We start from the raw sequence: 20,146 nt of genomic DNA, 5'->3' as shown, positions 1-20,146 counted from the left end.
TTTGTGAGTTAGATATGCCCCATTATTAGAACGTTCAGATACCCATGCCATGCCTCCCCAAACTCTAGATCTCCATCCTTGTCTCCAGATCGTTGTTGACCTAGGGTCTACCACATAATCCAATCTTACTAAACCCCTGTATCTTAAGGCCTCAATCATATTTGGTAGAAGTCTATGACCCTATCCACAGTCTGACCAGGGGTCCAACCCCACTACATTTATGAGGAGTTGTTACTATGCACCATTATTTATGTTTTATTCAACACTTTAATAAGTAGGAATAAAAATGTATATGTGCAGACTTAATTATATAATTTTACTTAATATCAATAAGAGATCAATAAAAAAATATTAATAATAAATTAAAATGGTTATCAATTCAAACAACCAATAACTATCTAAATGAAGCAACTCCATTTTTAATATTTATATATTTCATTGTTGAAAGCATTTGTCTATATGTAATTTTAGTTCTTTATTGTTTTTATGTTAATTTAACTATCAATTACTTTTTGCATAAGAGGCAGGTACTAAGCAACAACACTGCATATTGCACTTGTATGGTTTGCATTACTTCAGATTTTGACATTGTTTATGAAAGTTTGTTATTAGTCCCTACCAAGGCACGAATCTAGCAATAGATTAGCCTATTGACCACTATTAGTTAACATTGACCAATACAACTTATAATGTTTAACTTTGGAAAACAAATATTCATCTTTTAATATTATTGCAAAAAATATTTTTCAAACATTTGATTGAACCATAAACTTGAAGGCCTTATTGTAGCCTTTGCACCATGTGGATAACTCCCTCTAATATTTCTGCCATAATTTTTGGATGCAATTGCAATATTTATGCCATCAATTTTATATATTTGTGGAGTGATTTTTCATTGTTAAGATTCATATGAAAACCAACCAAAATTAAAATCTTTGAAAATTTAAGCAAGTATTTGCATAAAAAATAGATAGGAACAAGATGTAAATAAATATACTTACCAAGAGTTATTGCACACCATTATTTATGTGTTGTTTAGAAACTTGGAGTAAAAATGTAAATGTGTGAGTTACTAGTGGTTACTACCCACCAAAATTTATGCAACTCCTTGCCCCTTAATTGGCAATTTAGTTTTCCATTTCATATCAATTTGCATCTTTTATGAAAGCATAATTTCCACCATTTTTTTTTCGATGACAAAAAAAAAAAACTTCATTCCAAGGAGAACGTTTTACAATGCCGTGAGGCAATCTCTGCGAGAGAAAAGAAAAACACAAGAACCAAAATATGATGTGCACCAATTACAAAATACAATCTTTGTCTAAAGATCAAAAAAACCAAAATGTCTGCCATCCAAATGTAAATCAAAGTCAGAACCAAAAAAAAAACATCCCAGCCTGAACGAAAGATAAGGGGACAACGCATACCCAAGGGGAACAAAGATCTCCAAGAACCAAAGGACATTGAGACCATCTATCAGCATAAAAAAAAACGAGGAGCTAAAGCTCAAAAAAACCAACCCCATGACTCTGCCCAAAAGAGATTTTTTCAAAGAATAGGAAGCCAGGGCAAAGGGTGAGGCCACGCTTGGAGAGAGCATCAACCTCCATATTTTGTTCCCGAAAAACATGTTGAAAAGAAATAGCCGAAAAAGAGGGAATGAGTTTCATGTTCTATAGCATCTAGTTACAGAGGATAGGGACCTCAAGAGAGAATTGACCTAACACCTACTTAATCATGGAAAGAGAATCACCAATGATCAAGAGTTTGTTTAGCCCAAGCCAAGAAGAACACTAGAGGGCACTCCACATCACCAAAAACTCAGCCCTGCAATTATCTCCCCTGCCTCCATATCAAAAAAACTTAAAGATCGTATCAGGATCAATGTGGAGGGCGACACCACAGCCACAATCATCATCTGAGGAAGCCCCATCAAAGGAGAAAATGGGGAAGATCCCATTCAAATCCACTAAAGAGATGAATCGAGAAGAGGGTTTCGACACCTAGGGGCCAATTTCTTAGAAGTAGGCCACAATATTCAGGGCAACATCCTTGATCACAGGGGGCTTGTTCTCGAAAATAAGAGCGTTCTTAGCCCTCCAAATCCCCCATAGAACATAGAGAGGGACCGATCTATAAGCTTTCACTCTGCCATACCAAAGATTAATGCAATCATGAATAGAGTTTGCATCGTTGAAATAGGGAACACCCAGAAGAGAGGAGACCTCCACCCAAATCTCAACAACCACAAGACAACTAAGGAAAAGGTGAGTGTTGCTCTCATAATTTTGCCAACAAAGAGAGCAAATTCCAGGACCCAAAAATCCCCTCTTAATCAAGTTATCCCAAGTCAAGATGTGGTTGTGTATAGCTAGCTAGGAGAAGCACTTGATTTTCAAGGGCATGTTCCACCGCCAAAACTGGGAGGTATAGTTAGAGAAGGGCATCTCCAGAGAGGATGACGTTATGTGGGCATAAACTTCCTTGACCAAAATTTTGTTGTTACCAATGTGACTACCCCACACCAAGTTGTCCTACCCCTATGTAATCCTAATGCTAACCAAGAAAAGGAGGGAACGATAATATTCCCAATCTGCAGACATCTCCTCTGGAAATTCAATCTGCCGTGTATGGGGCCAAGTACCAACAGCACCAATTGTATGAGACCATTCCCACAAGCTAGCAAGGGAGACCAACCCCCGAGGGTTAAGGAATGAAATTATCGAGAAATGAAGGAGGTGATAGCCATTTAGACGTTTAATATCGTCCAAGCCAATTTTTACTTGTATCCCATCACCTACCATCCAGCAGAGGTTGCTACAAAGCCATGGGGTGGAAATTCTAAGGTTGCTCTAAATTTTTGAAGATCTGCCAATCGATGGGGCCCCCATCGCAATCCAATCTTCCAGGCAAGATTTCTGAATATATTTGTCGAACAAGATGTCCTGCCACAACCCCTTATCAAAGAAGAGTCTCCACATATTCGCAGCCAACATCGCCAACTTGAAGCTTCAACAGTCAATGATGTCCCATCCCCCATTCTTTACAAATTTGGAAATCAACTTTAGGCTTATGAGGTGTATCTTCTTGTCAAATCAAGAGCCAGACCAAAGGAATTTGGCAACCAAAGAGTCAATTTTATTGATGATAGATTGCAGGCTATGGAAGAGATGCATCCAATAGACTGGGATACTCAGCAAAACAATCTTAATCATAATGAGCCTATCACCCATCGAAAGCCATCTTTGATCCCAACTATACAATTTCTTTTTGAAATTGGAGATTAACCATTCCCAATTTGATGAAGAGTATTTGCAAGGCTTTAATGTACATCCCAGATATTTGAATCCAGATGACATCTCTCTAATTTTGACACCAAACAACCCTACAATTTCAAGAGTAACACAGTCATTCACTTGATGTGTGATCAACTCAGTTTTATCTTTATTAATCCACAGTCTAGAAGCTTTGCCAAAATCATCAAAAATCTTGGGAAAGACCTCCCATTCTGATAGTTTACTTGCCCCAATGCATAGAATGTCATCCACAAACATAAGGTGGGAAAAATTACATCTTCTGGAGAGATGACATCCCATAATAGAGCCAACCGTTGTTTTGGACTTTATCCCTCTACTGAAAGCGTCCATAATCAAAATAAAGAGGAGTGGGGACAAAGCACAACCTTGTCTAAGGCTCCTGAATATTTTGAAGAATTGTGTAGGCTCACCGTTGATGAGAACAACTATAGAAGTTGTAGATAAACAAGCCATTATCCATTTAACATGCCTGTGTGGAAAGCCTATTTTGTATAAAATCATCGAAAGGAACTCCCAATCCACACAGTCAAAATCCCTGTAGAGATTGATTTTCATTGATAGGGACTACGCTTCCTTGACCATCTGATGCATTTCCCACCGTGAAAAGAGAAATTTATTTTTTTAGCACGTTCTACTGACTATCCCATAACTGACCTAACTACATGGGAATAACTGCAGGTTAGAGTACAATTTTTCTTATCCATTAGGCCAAGGACATACATGTTGGACATTGCTTTTAAGTTATGTGCTCATTGAATCAGAGGTTTTATCGTTACATAATCTACTGGCATATAAATATTGCTCAAGGGTAGAGAACATATAGAGAGTGGAACATTATATTTTTTTTGCAAGATTATATGAATAACTACAAATATATAGTTTACATTCATAGTCTTGATATAAAGAGTGGAACATTACATTTTTTTACAAGATTATATGTAGAATTGCAAATATATTGTTTACATTCACAACCTTGATATAATTTATCCTAAATATGCCCCAACTTCTGAGTTATTTGATGATTAAATGTGTAATTGCATCGACAAGTATCCAAATACACCAAGAATATGGAAGCAAGAGCAAGTGAAAGCCTGGAAGCCCATTGTCAATGTTTTTTTGTTTTTTTTTTGTTTTTTTGTTTTTTGTTTTGTTTTCTTTTGTCTTTTTTTTTTCTTTTTTCTTCTTCTTCTTTTTTTTTTTTTTTTTTTTTTTTTCCACTGGAAAAATCCGTAATTTTTCATTAATTCATAGAAAAATTACATATTGTAGATGTTGTTGCATATGCTGTAACTGAGTCACCACGGACTGTCACAAAATTTAGTACTATTAGTTGTCCAGATACACCACGCAGGGCGATCTGTCATAATATCAATTGTGATTATCTTTTTTATGCCTATATAAGCCTGTATAAAGCCACGCAGGGCCCATTCAGAAAATAAAACTATATATATAAGCCTATGTACATTGCAAAAATTTTGATGTTTTTACAGTATTGAAAAAAACAGCTAAAGATCAGGGACTGATGTCCCTCTGGTAATGCTGGTCTATATATGGCCGATGAAAATAGCGGTATTCATTTGTCCCCCTTTGCTCTTGTATCAACCACTCTCCTCTGGGTAATGTCGAGGCCTCCTTGGATAGTTGGTCAGCACTGCAGTTATGCTCCCTGTAGATATGTTTGCAAGAGATATTGTTAAATTCAGCCTTGAATATATTAACTTCATTCAATATATTACTGAGTGTGTGAATGTGACGTGCAGTAGTGCCATTGAACCAGTCTATGATGATCTTTGAGTCCCCAAAAATGTTTAAATTGTTGCAATGGTGCCCCAGAGAGAAATGAAGTAAATGACGGAGGGTAATGAGTTCCACAAAATTATTTGTTCCAACTCCTAATCCCTTCCCCCCATTGTCAATGTTGTACACAAGAAAGGAGGCGTTTTCTTTTGTCAAATTTGGCATACGGGAAGGGCTTCCCATATGGGTAAGGACACATGCATTGCTATTTATAAATTCCTTCCATACAAATTATGTATATTGGATTCAAATTTGGGTTGTGTATTTATAGATTCCTTCCATATTGGTAGTATGCATTGGATTAAAATTATTTTTATATTATTATTTTTTGTGTTATTATGGAAACCATTTTATCTTTTCTTTCCAAAAATAAACCATTTTATCTATTATTTAGATTAAACTAATGTTATTATATGTTTTTAATGCTGATAAAAAAAACATTTGCATTCAATTTCTTTGAATAAAGATGGCTAACCAGGTTTATCAAATGCAAAATATCAACCCAACATGTAGTCTCCTATTTCATCACCAGATCGAAAAATACAGGGAAAGATTTTGTTGAACAACGACATGGATTTTACATATTATCTTACTCCTCGAGCTCTTAAAATTGAGGACATTCCATAGATTGTTAATGATTTTCATGTTGATGCCATAAATGCTATCAATGCAATTGTCTGTCATTCATAATCTAACATTTAGCCACTTATTAAGTTGCAATTGCTATAGTTCAATGAAGTTTTACAAACTAATTTTATTTGGGATAATCTAATTTAGAGACAAAATGACTTGTTTGAGAACATTTTTTTTCTGGTTAATTTTAACCAAAATCTAAGAGAGATTTTTAAAAATGTGAATTTAAGTTGTCTAATTTGTAAAAATTGAGTGTCCCATGGGTTTTTTAAGGTATTGAATCCTTTTTTGCATTTAAAAATATATTTTAAACAACAAAAAATCACAATCTTGCTTGAAATTATATCATCGAATTTCGGTGAAAAGGGTTATTTCATCTGTAAGTTAGACTACGCCATTTTATTTATTTATTTTAATTAATATTATGTTTGTTTTCCTCTTGTTAATATTAAATAGTTTGTAGATAAATAATTTTGGATTTAGAATATTATTAATGATATTGGTTAGTTGTTATGCCGATAGGCATTATATTATGAAGTTCTTGTTGGCGACATTGTTGAGATTCGTCATCCTCAACAAAATCTCAACAGTGTCGCCCCTTTAGCCAGTGTTTGCATGAGGCAGGAGCCTGGACCTACGCAATGAATATTAATTCTCTAATGCCTACCAGTATGGCACCCCTCTTTCCATCGTTGTCACCTCCTTTTGCGTAACTACATCCTCGCTTCCACAACTCGCCTTACTTAAACCTCATCCCTCGACTCAAGTTGTGCAGATAATGCTCATTCTGAGAGCACGCCATTCATTGATTTTGGTTCACTACCTTTTGAAAACTCTACAAGAAAGGAAATATATATTTCAATTGCTACCAAGAAGCTTAGTGAATGCCAACAAACAATACTTGCTTTAAAGAATATATTAAAGGTTTTTCTGCTTCGAGTGATGTTACATATTTTTCATTTCAATCATCTTTAGTTTCACCATCACTTGAAAAGTATACTCTAAGCATAAATCAGCATGCCTCTCTTTTTGACCACCTGCAAGCTGAAAGTACGACTGAAGAATCTCAGGACTGTCCACCTAAGTCACCAAAACCAAAATAAGTTATGTATCCAAGAGCAGAGAATGATGAAAATTCTCAGCAAGAGTCACATACTCAAAGGAAGAGTAAAAGTCGATTACTTTATGGTTCACAGATACCGACAGATTCCCCAAATATTGATTCTCGCAAACATGTCCAAAATCATACTAGTGGAGACAATTCTCATGCAGATTCAAATACCACCCCAACAATATCTCCAACAAAATTCTTTAGTATGAAGAAAAAAAGTTCAGCAAATGAATCATCTAGTGTTGGAGCAATCGAACCTTATTCAGCTAAAAAGCGTAGCTGTGCAGGAGGTTTTAGTAGATTCCTCATGCGGACAAAGAAAGGGCATTGACAGGGTTCAGTTATCCAATTGATGAAGGCTTAAAAACTTCGCCCCGCTCCTCCCCCCACTATTATTTTCATTTCAACTTTCTTACTACTTTGATGCATCTCGATAACTTGTTAAAAGGTTATCAAACTTATATTGTATCATTTGAATGATATGGACTTGGCATCATTATTGTTCATTACCACACCTGGAAATCAAGCATTAGTATTTTTTGGAGTGGTAGTTGAGTTATTGGGCTAACTGGTTAATGTTGCCGCTCCAAACTTTATACCTACCTGACATCTAGTGATCTACTAAGTGAGGAGTTTTATATAGAAAGGAAAAGTAAAAAGTTGCTTGAAGTGATCATAACACTCTTGGAATCTACTAGAATATGATTTTATAAGTAGGGTGATCTCCTTGCTCTTTTACATAAATCTTTCTTGGGGATGTTAGTAATCTCAGGGAAAATTTGTAGCATATAAATTTAAGGTTTATCCTCTTGCTATGACCTCCTTGTGTCCTATGCAAGAATGTAATCTCTCAATCAGTTGTAGCTTGCTTGTGTAGCAAGAGATGGGTATTCCCACCCTATTTTCTTGGTTCAAGGCCTGCCACATTGCTTATTATAGAAGAGATGCATTAGGGAGAGATTGTTGATTCATTATTTTGGGGCTTGGTCTTACCCCATGCCCCTTTCAGTCTCTCTATCATAGAATGAATTTTTGGTCGTTGTTGATCATGAGGTTGACATCACTAGGTTTCCCACCATGCTGATAAGTGGAGGGTTTTGTAAGAAAAACTTGAATTTGAGGAGAATGTGACATCAACAGGTACAAAATAAAGGTGAAGTTACAGTCAGGTTGCTTCTCCAAAATGTAATGCTCAGTTATAGATAATAAAGAGGCTAACGACTTATAGATAATAAAGAGGCTAAAGGCTTATGGCAGGTCAAGTCCCCTGGAATAAAAAAATACGAAGCTATGCAACTGTTATTTTCAACAATACTTAGACAAAGTATAATTTAATTGGTTACTTATATATGCATTGAACAGAGAAATCATTGAACTTTGGCTCAACATCATTTGCATGGATTTGACACACTCTTGTGCAGGCATTGTGTCTGGTGTGAATAAATGAAGTAGAGGAGAGACAATATGAACAATAACTTTCTTAATGGTTGCGAGGAAGATGGTGTTATATACACACGATATGTTTAAGTCATTTGTCCAAATAAAGAAAAACAACATTTGTTGTTTGCTTAAAAATTATATTAAAAAAATAACTCATTCATTAACTTTGTTCTTCAATCTCGCAGCATTTCTTCGTGGACGTTGATTTCAGGGAACAATTCGAGATCGCCCGACCTACTGAGGAATACAATGCGTTGCTTCAACAACTTCCTACTTTGTTCGTGGGGAGGGCAGACAAATTATTTGGGATCGTTAAAGTGATGTGCAACGCAGCCAGAAGATCGCTGAGGGAGCGAGGAATGTGCATTCCACCGTGGAGAAAGTTTCGTTACATGCAATTCAAATGGGTAGGTATTTATAGGAGGACAACTAAACCAGCTGGTTCGAGGGCTGAGCAGGGCACCTGCAATGAGAACTGTGGTTTACTTCATTTTCCATGGTTAGGCATTGTGCTAAAGGTGACAAGGTGGGATGTCAGCATCGTCCAGCAAGTAGAGAAAGGCCACAATGCCACTGATAAAAAGAATTGAGCACCACATCGAAATATACAGACAATGTATTGCCCAACTAGAATCTCTTGATCTTCTTTTCAGCTGAGGGGAGCAACATAGACTTTTGAGAAAGATTTCATGGTTGGCCACAACCTTGGTAGATGTTGGGCTAACAACTCATCCCCTGATTCGGATAAGACCTGTCACCTTCATCGTTTACATGAGATTGCACTTCATAATTCTTCACTAGAAGTTTTGAACTTCTACATGACAACTTTGGAAAATGTTGATGTTAATGACCTTGAGTTGATAACAACAAACTGTAGATATCTAACCTCGTTAAAGATAAGTGAATGTGATATTATGGATTTATGAAATGTATTCAAGAAAGCCACAACATTGGAAGAGTTTGGGCGTGGATCATTTAGTAGCAGTGAAGAGTGTGTTGTAGAACCCAATATTTATGAAATGGTTAAATTCCCTACAAAGTTGATGTCATTAACAGGGATGAATTATATGACTGAGATTGAATTACCAGCTATATTTCCATGAGTGTCTTCATTAAAGAAACTGGATTTGCAGTATACGCATTTGATCACATAAAACTATTTCTAGTTGTTGCAGTCGTGCACTAATATTGAAGTTCTTGATGTTACTAATGTGATTGGAGACAGAGGGTTAGAAGTAGCAGCTGAGAATTGTAAAAAATTAAGGGAAGATGAAGGTGGTTTGGAGGGTGATCATGTAGAAAATCTTATAGATTCACAAGCTTGTGCAATGTACTAAAGCAAAAGATAAGAATCTACTTCTACTTTCAATCAACGGAAGCCAATAGATCGATGAAAACAATAATAGCAAGAGGAAGACAAATCAATGGCACATAACACAATAAGTTTTCTCGGGGAAAGCCACAACTCAAAACCCCTACTATCTACATTGCATTAATCAGAAATCCAAGATGATAATACAATTCTTATTCTCACAAGAACAATCCCAACACTTAGTATAATCAATCTCCCAGCTCACAAGCAAGATCAAGACAAACCTTAGCCTCTTATGATGCTCTCCAAGCCCCTATTTCCTTGCGCAATTCCTATGGTTGATTAGCCCATATTAATGGGAATATGTGCATCTAAAACTGCGCAATCCCTTCTAGTATCAATTCCTGATTGCATGCATGATCTATACAACTCAGTAAATCATACAACTGATAGTACATTGTCCCTGCACTCTAGTCTCAACTGGGTCTTTCTCAAAATCAACATGCATGAGTTTCTGATGAGGGAATCTTCAGTTAACTGGAGTAGCACTAGTTAATGCATTAGTGCACCAATTGACTGTTAACTCACTATTAGTTCCTCAAACAGTTTGGAACTAATTTAACTAAACTTAACTCAGTAAACTGAGTTATCTAATTACAACTCACAATTAACTCATCTTGGACCCCTATAATATAGGGAGAACATATACATGACTTCAAAAAGACTTCCAACTCGAAATTCCTAAGCTAATTAAGTTAATTAAACTTAATTAACTATTTACAAGTTGTTATGAGAAAATAATTAGATTTTAATTAGATATCATTTTCGGGATTCAACTGCGTTAAGTAAGTCATTCACGTATGACCATTTCCATGAGAGGTAGTCGTAATTGACTAATTTCTCATGATTTTTGAATAGTTCACTTAGCACTCATTGCATCGGGTGATGCTCATAGGGGTGAAGAAGTGGGATTGAAACTAGTGAAATGAATCACATGGCGTCAATCATCACTTTCGGGGCTTGCACCCGGTAACCGGGACTTCCCGGGAGGCGATCTGGGATGGGTGACCTCCCGGGAAGTCCTGGTTACCGGGTGTAAGCCCCGGAAGTGATGATTGATGCTATGTGATTCATTTCACTAGTTTCAATCCCACTTCTTCACCCCTGTGAGCATCACCCGATGCAATGAGTGCTAAGTGAACTATTCAAAAATCATGAGAAATTAGTCAGTTACGACTACCTCTCATGGAAATGGTCATACGTGAATGACTTACTTAACGCAGTTGAATCCCAAAAATGATATCTAATATAATGCACTGCGTAAACCCCCATACTTAAATTCAAAAAGAGTGAAGGGATCTCTACTTGAATGGTTCATGAGGCACAATACTTGCTAAGGTTTTGCAAATGGGGTAGCAAGCTAAGTGGGCTTGATTGTGGGTAAAACTCCACAGTTAAGCGCGCTTGAGCCAGAGGTGATCTGGGATGGGTGACCTCCCGGGAAGTCCTGGTTACCGGGTGCAAGCCCCGGAAGTGATGATTGACGCCATGTGATTCATTTCACTAGTTTCAATCCCACTTCTTCACCCCTGTGAGCATCACCCGATGCAATGAATGCTAAGTGAACTATTCAGAAATCATGAGAAATTAGTCAGTTACGACTACCTCTCATGGAAATGGTCATACGTGAATGACTTACTTAACGCAGTTGAATCCCAAAAATGATATCTAATATAATGCACTGCATAAACCCCCATACTTAAATTCAAAAAGAGTGAAGGGATCTCTACTTGAATGGTTCATGAGGCACAATACTTGCTAAGGTTTTGCAAATGGGGTAGCAAGCTAAGTGGGCTTGATTATGGGTAAAACTCCACAGTTAAGCGCGCTTGAGCCAGAGGCGATCTGGGATGGGTGACCTCCCGGGAAGTCCTGGTTACTGGGTGCAAGCCCCGGAAGTGATGATTGACGCCATGTGATTCATTTCACTAGTTTCAAACCCACTTCTTCACCCCTGTGAGCATCACTCGATGCAATGAGTGCTAAGTGAACTATTCAAAAATCATGAGAAATTAGTCAGTTATGACTACCTCTCATGGAAATGGTCATACGTGAATGACTTACTTAACGCAGTTGAATCCCAAAAATGATATCTAATATAATGCACTACGTAAACCCCCATACTTAGATTTTAATTCTCAGTGTAATTCAAGGACAAATTACATTAGAATTTCTGGATTCTATTTTTAACATTTCTTGTTGCTATTTTTCTACACTTCCTCTCAACAAGAAAGGAATTCAACTCGATCCTGGTCCTGAATCTTTAAAATGTTTTGCATGCAACACTTCTCTCTAGTGTTGTTGCTACAACAACTCCATAAACAAAAAAACATCCAACTTGAATCAGTATGATGAATCTATCATCAAAGTCTCTGACTATTATTGCCTCCGTTGACTGAAACTCTGCGCTTTTGTTGACTCTACCTTTTTGCATTGTTGTCAACCCTTCTCTACACTCTTCAGTATCTGACTGCTTTAGCCTCTGTCACTTTGATCTCTAACTGTATCGATCACCACTGATTCCTCCTACTACTATGTACTTTGGGCTCCCCTAGCAAGGTGTGATCCATGAGATAAAACCTCTCAATGGACTCTACCCAATTCTGGCCCTCTTGGGACAATCACTTCACATCTCCCTAACTCACACTTGGAGGTATGGATGCATGTGATCCCTCTGCCCACCTAACTCGAAATTTCCCCCTACTGGAGGTCTCTGCATGAGTGGACGCCTCCACTTGGTCTCATCTCAGCTTCTCTAATTGTGGCTTCTACACAATTGTCTGAGATTGCTTGAGTGGATCTCTCCACTTGGTCTCCTCTCAACTTTTCTAATTGTGGTTATTCCACAATTTCTTGAAGCTGCTTCTGAGGCTTCTTCTGGGGCTGCATATTGAGAGGTAATTTACTCTCCCTCTCAACCAACAAGTCCCTAACCTTTGCCTTTCTCCTCAAGGCTTTGCATGCATCTTGAACCTCAAGCGCAAACATGTTCTTGACTCGTGAACCGATCTGTTTCATTTGTCCTGTGGTGATGTGTCTAATGAAAACTTTTCCCTTACTAAAAACCACATCATAGTCATGGTCTTCCAATACCGCGACTGAAATAAGATTCTTCTTTAATTTTGGAACATACATCGCATCTGTGATCCTGAGAGGGGAGCCAGACTCCCTCTGAAAGGTAACTGTACCGATCCCAATAGCTCTATACCTCTCATCATCTCCAAAATCTATGCTCTACTTGAGGTCTTTCTCCTCAAAATCACTAAAGGTATCTCTATTCCTCGTCATATGGAATGAGGCATCGTTGTCAAGATACCACACACCTCCCATAATAATGTTGACCATGCATGCAATGAGAGTGAAATCAAGTTCAAATTGTGAAGCTAGAGCTTCACCTGCTGCTGCTACTGTCGGCTCCTTCTTGCTTTCTTTCTTCTGTGGGTAGTTCTTGGCATAGTGCCCGTGCTCATGACAGTGAAAACACTTGACTTTCATCAAGTCCATCTTCTTTCTGCCCTCCTCGCCTTGGGACTTCTTTCCCTTGGCCTTCTTTGCCTTACTCGCTAAGGCAAAATCCTCTTCCACTTCCTTAGAAGAGGTCCCATCTCTGGTGTTCCTCCTGATCTTCTCCTACATCAAATCCGACCACAGTCGTTCCCAATACGGAAACTTCTCCTGACCATTGACAGAGTCCTGATAATTATACCAACTCTTTGGGAGTCCTGGAAGAGCAATACTCACCATATCATCCTCGACAACTATGATTCCAAAACTTCCAAGTTCATCCTGACAATGAGTGAACTTGGTCAAGTAATTTCGAATTGAGTTGCCCACCTCCATCTTGATTTTTCGAAGTTTATCTTTCAGAGCCTTTCCTATGGTCGCTGCTGTTCTGGAAAAGGTCCTTCAATGCTTTCCACATAGCATGCGGAGTTTCCTTCCCATGAAGACTCGAGACAATGTGATCTCGAACTCCCTCAAGGATTATCTGCCTCACCCTTGCCATACACTTCTTCCATTCGGCCAGATTCTGAGCATCCGATGCTAGTGGCTTAGGAATGTCTTGATCAATGAATTCCTTCAAACCATTATCCTCCAGCACAACCTCCATCCTGTCCTTCCAGGCTATATAATTTGAGCTTCCATCCAAGGCATACTCGAGCTGCAAACCGTAGAATGCCATTTGTCGATCCTGAAGTATGTATTGCAAATTCGAATTTCACCTGTAACCCAAAACTCAAAACTTCGAAATATCCTCTAGTATACTATTCTCAACTCTGATACCATGTAGAAAATCCTATAGATTCACAAGCTCATGCAATGTACTAAAGCAAAAGACAAGAATCTACTTCTACTTTCAACCAACAGAAGCCAATAGATCGATGAAAACAATAATAAAAAGAGGAAGACAAATCAATGGCACATAACACAATAAGTTTTCCCGTGGAAAGCCACAACTCAAAACCCCTACTATCTATATTGCATTAATCATAAATCCAAGCTGATAATACAATGCTTGTTCTCACAAGAACAATCCCAACACTCAGTATAATCAATATCCCAGCTCACAAGTAAGCTCAAGACAAACCTTGGCCTCTTCTGCTGCTCTCCAAGCCCCTATTTCCTTGCACAATTCCTATGGTTGATTAGCCCATATTAATGGGAATCCAGTGCATCCAAAACTGCACAATCCCTTCTAGGTTTAGTTCCTGATTGCATGCATGATCTATACAAAACAGTAAATCATACAACTGATAGTACACTGTCACTGCACTCTAGTCTCAACTGGGTCTTTCTCAGAATCGACATGCATGCGTTTCTGATGAGGGAATCTTCAATTAAATGGAGTAGCAGTAGTTAATGCATTAGTGCACCAACTGACTGTTAACTCACTATTAGTTCCTAAATAGTTTGGAAGTAATTTAACTGAACTTAACTCAGTAAACCGAGTTATCTAATTCCAACTCACAATTAACTCACCTGGACCCCTATAATATAGGGAGAACATATACATGACTTCAAAAAGACTTCCAACTCAAAATTCCTAAGCTAATTAAGTTAATTAAACTTAATTAACTATTTACAAGTTGTGTTGGGCTAATTTATAGAGTAAATTAACACAAATATTTCATTATCAATCCAAGTTTGTAGAACTTAGAAGCATGTCCAAAATGTATGGATATCAACTATAATCAGCTTTAGAAGATAAGTTATGGAAACTGAAGGAAATGCAATTATAAACTAATTAGAAGTGCATATTACAAATATAAAATTCAACTAAGTAATTTCTAATTCATTATGTAATAAGTAGGAGAAGTGGCTCCTAACTTAGGAGAACCATATTTGTCCTTCTTCTAGAATACTACTTTATGAACAGAAATAAAAAACCACTAATGGACAATAGCTTAAGATGCATAAACAAATAATGGAAGAGGCTCCTAACTAAGGAGGTCCTTGTTGTTCTTCATTACAAATTCATTCATCATTAATGCCATTGTTAGAAAACTGAAAATTCAAAAAATCACTTGAAAGCAAGAAAGATGAATTTTAGTTTCTATTCATTAATCCAATAGAAGGAGGGTTCAACTTGAACACTAGGTTGTCCCTTCATATAAAGATGATAAATAAACCAAGATTCATCAACAAACATAATAAATCATCATACATCAAATCAAATAAACAAATCTGAAGAAAAACTAGTTTATGAAAATCAAGCTAGATTAACCATGAAGTGTACTTAGCTTGGAGTGGGGGCCCTCCACCCTTGCCTTGCACACTTGAAGAGATTATCAACTACTGAAAACTTAGTCAATCATCCACACCATTGAACAACAAAATGAAGATAGAACATGTTCCTCAAATTAACTCAAAGTATTCAGAAGTCTCAATATGAAATTATACAAATTCTACATACATAAGCCTTCAATGTTTTGGCTTAAATAGAAAAATATGAAACAAACTGATCTAAAATGTCTCTAACAGCTATGTCTATCCATATCCTATCTATCCAAGTCGAACTCATCCATCCCATCACTAAAAATATGGAAAATCCCATGAAATCATAAAACTGCCCTATTTCCTAGGGATTTCTTGAATGACTAGTCTTGTTTGACCAGCTTTGACCGGGCCTGTTTAAGCTTGGTTTGACTGAACCAATAGGAGTTAGTTCAATCTTAGTTCTCAAGCTTTCTAGAAATGTACTTAGCTCGTGCCCAAGTGTCCTGCAAATATGACATCTATGAAGCCATTACGATAATTTCTTGTTCTGTAAAAAAAAGCACTTAAAATTCAATTTTCATAAAAACATCTAAAAATTGCAAAACTAAATTTACATACCTGAATATGCATAAATATATCAAAATGGGGTGTATATGATGGCAAATGGATGGATAATATAGAAATTAAGTGTGTTTTCTTCAACAAAATTGGATAAAAAACAAGGGCTAACAAGTTGCTATGAGTAAATAATTCAATTTTAATTCTCAGTTTAATTTAAGGACAAATTAAACTGGAATTTCTTGATTCTATTTTTAACATTTCTTATTGTCATTTTCAATAGATCAAAACTTGTTTCTCACAAAAGGCTTTCAATTATAGCTCAAGGTTGTCCCAATATAGAGTACATTGTTGTGTATGTTTTAGATATGACTAAATTAGCCTTAGAATATGTCGGTAAATTTTGCAAAAATCTGAGGGATTTTCAGCTAGTCTTGTTAGACAAGAAAGAACAAGTTACTAACCTCCCACTAGAAAATGGTGTCATGGTTCTGCTGCTTGGGTGCGAAAAGTTTAGGAGGTTTGGATTTTACCTAAGGCCTGGAGGATTGACGGGCATAGGCCTTGGCTACATTGGAAAGTATAGTAGCAATGTGAGGTGGATGATTTTGGGTTATGTGTGAGAAACTGACTTTTGACTTCTTGACTTCTCGAAGGGATGCCAAAATTTGGAGAGACTTGAATTAAGGGGTTGTTGCTTCAGTGAATATGCATTATCTGTTGCAGTGCTTAACTTGAGGTCTCTAAAATATATCTGGGTTCAAGGTTACAATGCAATGCCAACTTGATTTCATCTTCTAGCCATGTCGGGCCCTTTCTGGAACATAGAGTTTACTCCAACTTCTTAGGTGACAGTGGATGGTTTTAATTTGGAAGAAGAAATTATAGAGAATCCAACACAAATATTTGCTTATTATTCGCTTGCAGGAAGACGAACAAACCATTTAGATTCAATAATTCCTTTAACCTTATCATCATGGAATCATCAACCCCAACATGTATATGAATATTAAGATGTCGTGTTATAGTTATTATTGGTGTGAATCTATGTACATTTTAACCTTCTAAGGAGTGGATCATATAAATGGTTATGGTGTTAGTTATACTTCCTCAGCATGTCTTCTGAAATCTATAAAGGCAAGAAGAATTAGCCATGCATGGGCCTTGTGCCTGTCTTCCGCCTGCAAGAATGGATTTTATGTTGACTGCTTCAACGTTATATGGAGATGGATTCCTTAATCCGTCACATTTAAGAGAAAAACCATGCTTTGCCAAATCTTATGCCTGATGTCTGTATATCATGGGGAGGATTTGTCCATGTATAACATGGTCATCACTACTTTACCACTGAAATGAATGTCGATAACACCTCTAGGAGCTTCTAGATCTATTCTTGCTTGAGGCTATCACATGCTAGAAGAAAATGGTGGCTTACTGGAAATTGAGGACTGGGAATGTATTTATGCTTGACATTACATCATATTAACAACATGTAAGTTTATTGGAAACTGAAAATCCCTGATGTATCCATGTGTGGGACTTTCGGTCAGTACAAAAAGACTCAACATATGCCTAGGATTCCTCATTCGAGGTAAAAAAAGTTTTGAATTCCCATTTGAGATTATAGCAATTTATAAAATCAGAAGGATGATTAAAAGCCGAAGATTCCTTCCATTCATAAACAATTATTGGCGATCAGACTTGGAAAGCTAAGCTTGGTTTATATGTATTTCACATTTCACAATTGTGATGTTTGCATCTTTAAAGCATTGATTTGTTTCAAATGATTTAATTTGTAGCTTAACAAGACCAATTTCTTCCTAGTGTGGAGAGTTCGTAGCCTACAACTTGGTTTTCTTTTTCTTTTCGCTGAAGAAAATTTATTCACATACAGACAAAGGACATACTGCTACTATGTAGAATCCAAATATTTGTAAATATACAATGTGTTTTATATGGTCCCATAGATTATTGTTAGTACCATGGACTTTAAAATATCATTTCATTTCATATAAATAGCTTCAGTATTATCTTAACACTACACTACACTGTCATTTTTTGTTGCAATGTATCCAGAAAGCAAGGTAACTATATATGGAAATTAAGAAACCATATTAAATAACAAGTTATTTGTTGAATGCGATCAAACGAGAATATGATACTTTATCCTCATATTCTCTAATGTTATGGTCATATAATACCAGTTATTATTATATTTTCATAATAATAATTACAATATTAGAGAATTTTTTTTTGCTAAGTCTAAACTATTATTCACAGTAAAAGAGTAAAATTACAACAAGCTGAGCATGGTGAACCAACTAGCCTGAGAGGAAGGCCGTTTGAGCCAGACATTGTCCAAAACTGAGAAATTGGACGAGATTTCCCACGCAGGGGATCCAGAAGAACACAAACAACAGGCGAACACAACAGAAACTAGAAATTGATCTCGACACAGTAACAGAGACAAAATTTGACACATTGAGCCAAAAAAACCTTTTCAACTGGGCCGCAAAACCTGTTAAGCAACTGCAAAGCTTGATTACACATCTGGTAACTCCTCCACGATCCTGCACCAACCCCCTTCAATCAGGTCCTGAGCTTGGGCCGCTGCATTTTCTCGCGTGTCTGGAGGAGCAGGCGCCATTGGATTAACATTGACAGCGCTGGCCGGCGGAACCATCCCGCGCTGCAAATCTGCAGTTGGCATCAGAGTATTGGGATCACCCACATCCTGTTCATCCTCTGTGATTGGCATTGGAGCACTGGGATCGCCCTCATCTTGGGCTTCCTCTAGAAAGAGGACAGAGACATGAGCAGTGATCCGAGGGCGATTAAGGGAGCAATTGAATGTAAAGATAGCAGAGCCAAAGGAGGGCGAAGTCGAAGAGCCTGGAGAGCTGGGGTCGAGGAATTGACTGGGCCTCAGAGTGCCCTCACTTCCACTACGAGGTCGAGGATCCTGACTCGTGGCGACAGTCCCAGAGGACGGGCGTGAAGGGGCACCCCGCCCTGAGCCTCTGCGGCTGAGCATCCTCTGGCGGGGCCTCAGCATTACAGCAGCGTAAAAGTAATCACCACGAACAATAGGGGGAATACCACGCGAATAGAGCACGCAGGTTTGCGTTCATGAGCCCACAACCTCAGGAGAGGGCCGCTGATAAAAACCAGAGCCCGACCCCCACGAAGCCCTTGCACCTGCAGAACCCGCAACCATCCAAAACAACATGAAAAACAACAGCGTATAGCCATGGCTGAAGCTGGCTAATAAACAGTTCCCTCCACCTCGATACTCTCCCGCCATAACTATGGCATTCATGGGAGCCGAGGACTGATAACCATCATCGCATGCGAATAGGGACGACATATTAATGCTGGTCTCAGACATTCCTTTACACTCAATGACACCCACCTGCAGGCGATCCTCCTCCCACATGGCTTTTAGTCCTATGTTCATGGCTGGCAGGTGGCGTCACGGCTTCGCCCACCCCAGTCCCATCACACTGAATGCGTTTCTAATCACCCGCATCCAGGGACAATATTAGAGATATTATAGAATGGAGTATGTTAAATTATGTTATATGTCTTCCTTCGATCCCAAATTATCATATTTGTATAATTGGTTCTTGATTTAAGTTAAAAGAGATACATTAAAATTTAATATTCAATAAAACATGTAGCAATTAAGTTACAATATGCTATATTTAAAACAAAAAAATCTAATAATTATAATTTTTTTTCTAAAATTTAACATTCAACCAAAATATATGAAATTAAATAAAAGTCATTTTGTGAAAAATTATTAACTTTACAAAGATAAATAATAACTCTAATGATGTAAAACATGCATTCACAGATATAAGCACACTTTATGATCAAGTGACTTGAAAAGTAGAGAACACCTATTTGAACTTATTGCAAGATATATTATAATATTTCTTTCAACAAACACATCATTTTGTTTACAATATGAAGAAGAGAAAAGCGTTTTTGCCAAGCGTGTGCCCTACAATATTATTAAATTTGGGTGTTGTAATGAAAATTATGGACTGTCACTTTTCGCTTACGATAAGCTACTTCCTTCAATCTACTAGTTTGGTATATGCTCCCAAATTCCAATAGGCATCAAGTTTTCAAAATTTCCATGTTTTGTTTGAAAACAAATTGTTGTCCTTTTCAACTTGTCTAGTCCTCCAAGCT

At 37.4% G+C, this 20,146-nt stretch overlaps 1 pseudogene; it reads left to right on the top strand.

Annotated features, from left to right (window-relative positions):
• The first annotated feature begins 8,987 nt into the window (after nucleotides 1-8,987).
• Nucleotides 8,988-16,959, top strand: LOC149222644 (coronatine-insensitive protein 1 pseudogene; annotated as a pseudogene).
• Nucleotides 16,960-20,146: the final 3,187 nt, after the last annotated feature.

Source organism: Pinus tabuliformis, chromosome Q (genome assembly GCF_031772625.1).
Source record: "Pinus tabuliformis cultivar Carrire ecotype Pingquan chromosome Q, CPIR1, whole genome shotgun sequence".
Lineage (NCBI taxonomy): Eukaryota > Viridiplantae > Streptophyta > Pinopsida > Pinales > Pinaceae > Pinus > Pinus tabuliformis.
The sequence above is the reverse complement of the archived record's forward strand: the minus strand, read 5'-3'. Positions and strand labels throughout refer to the sequence as shown.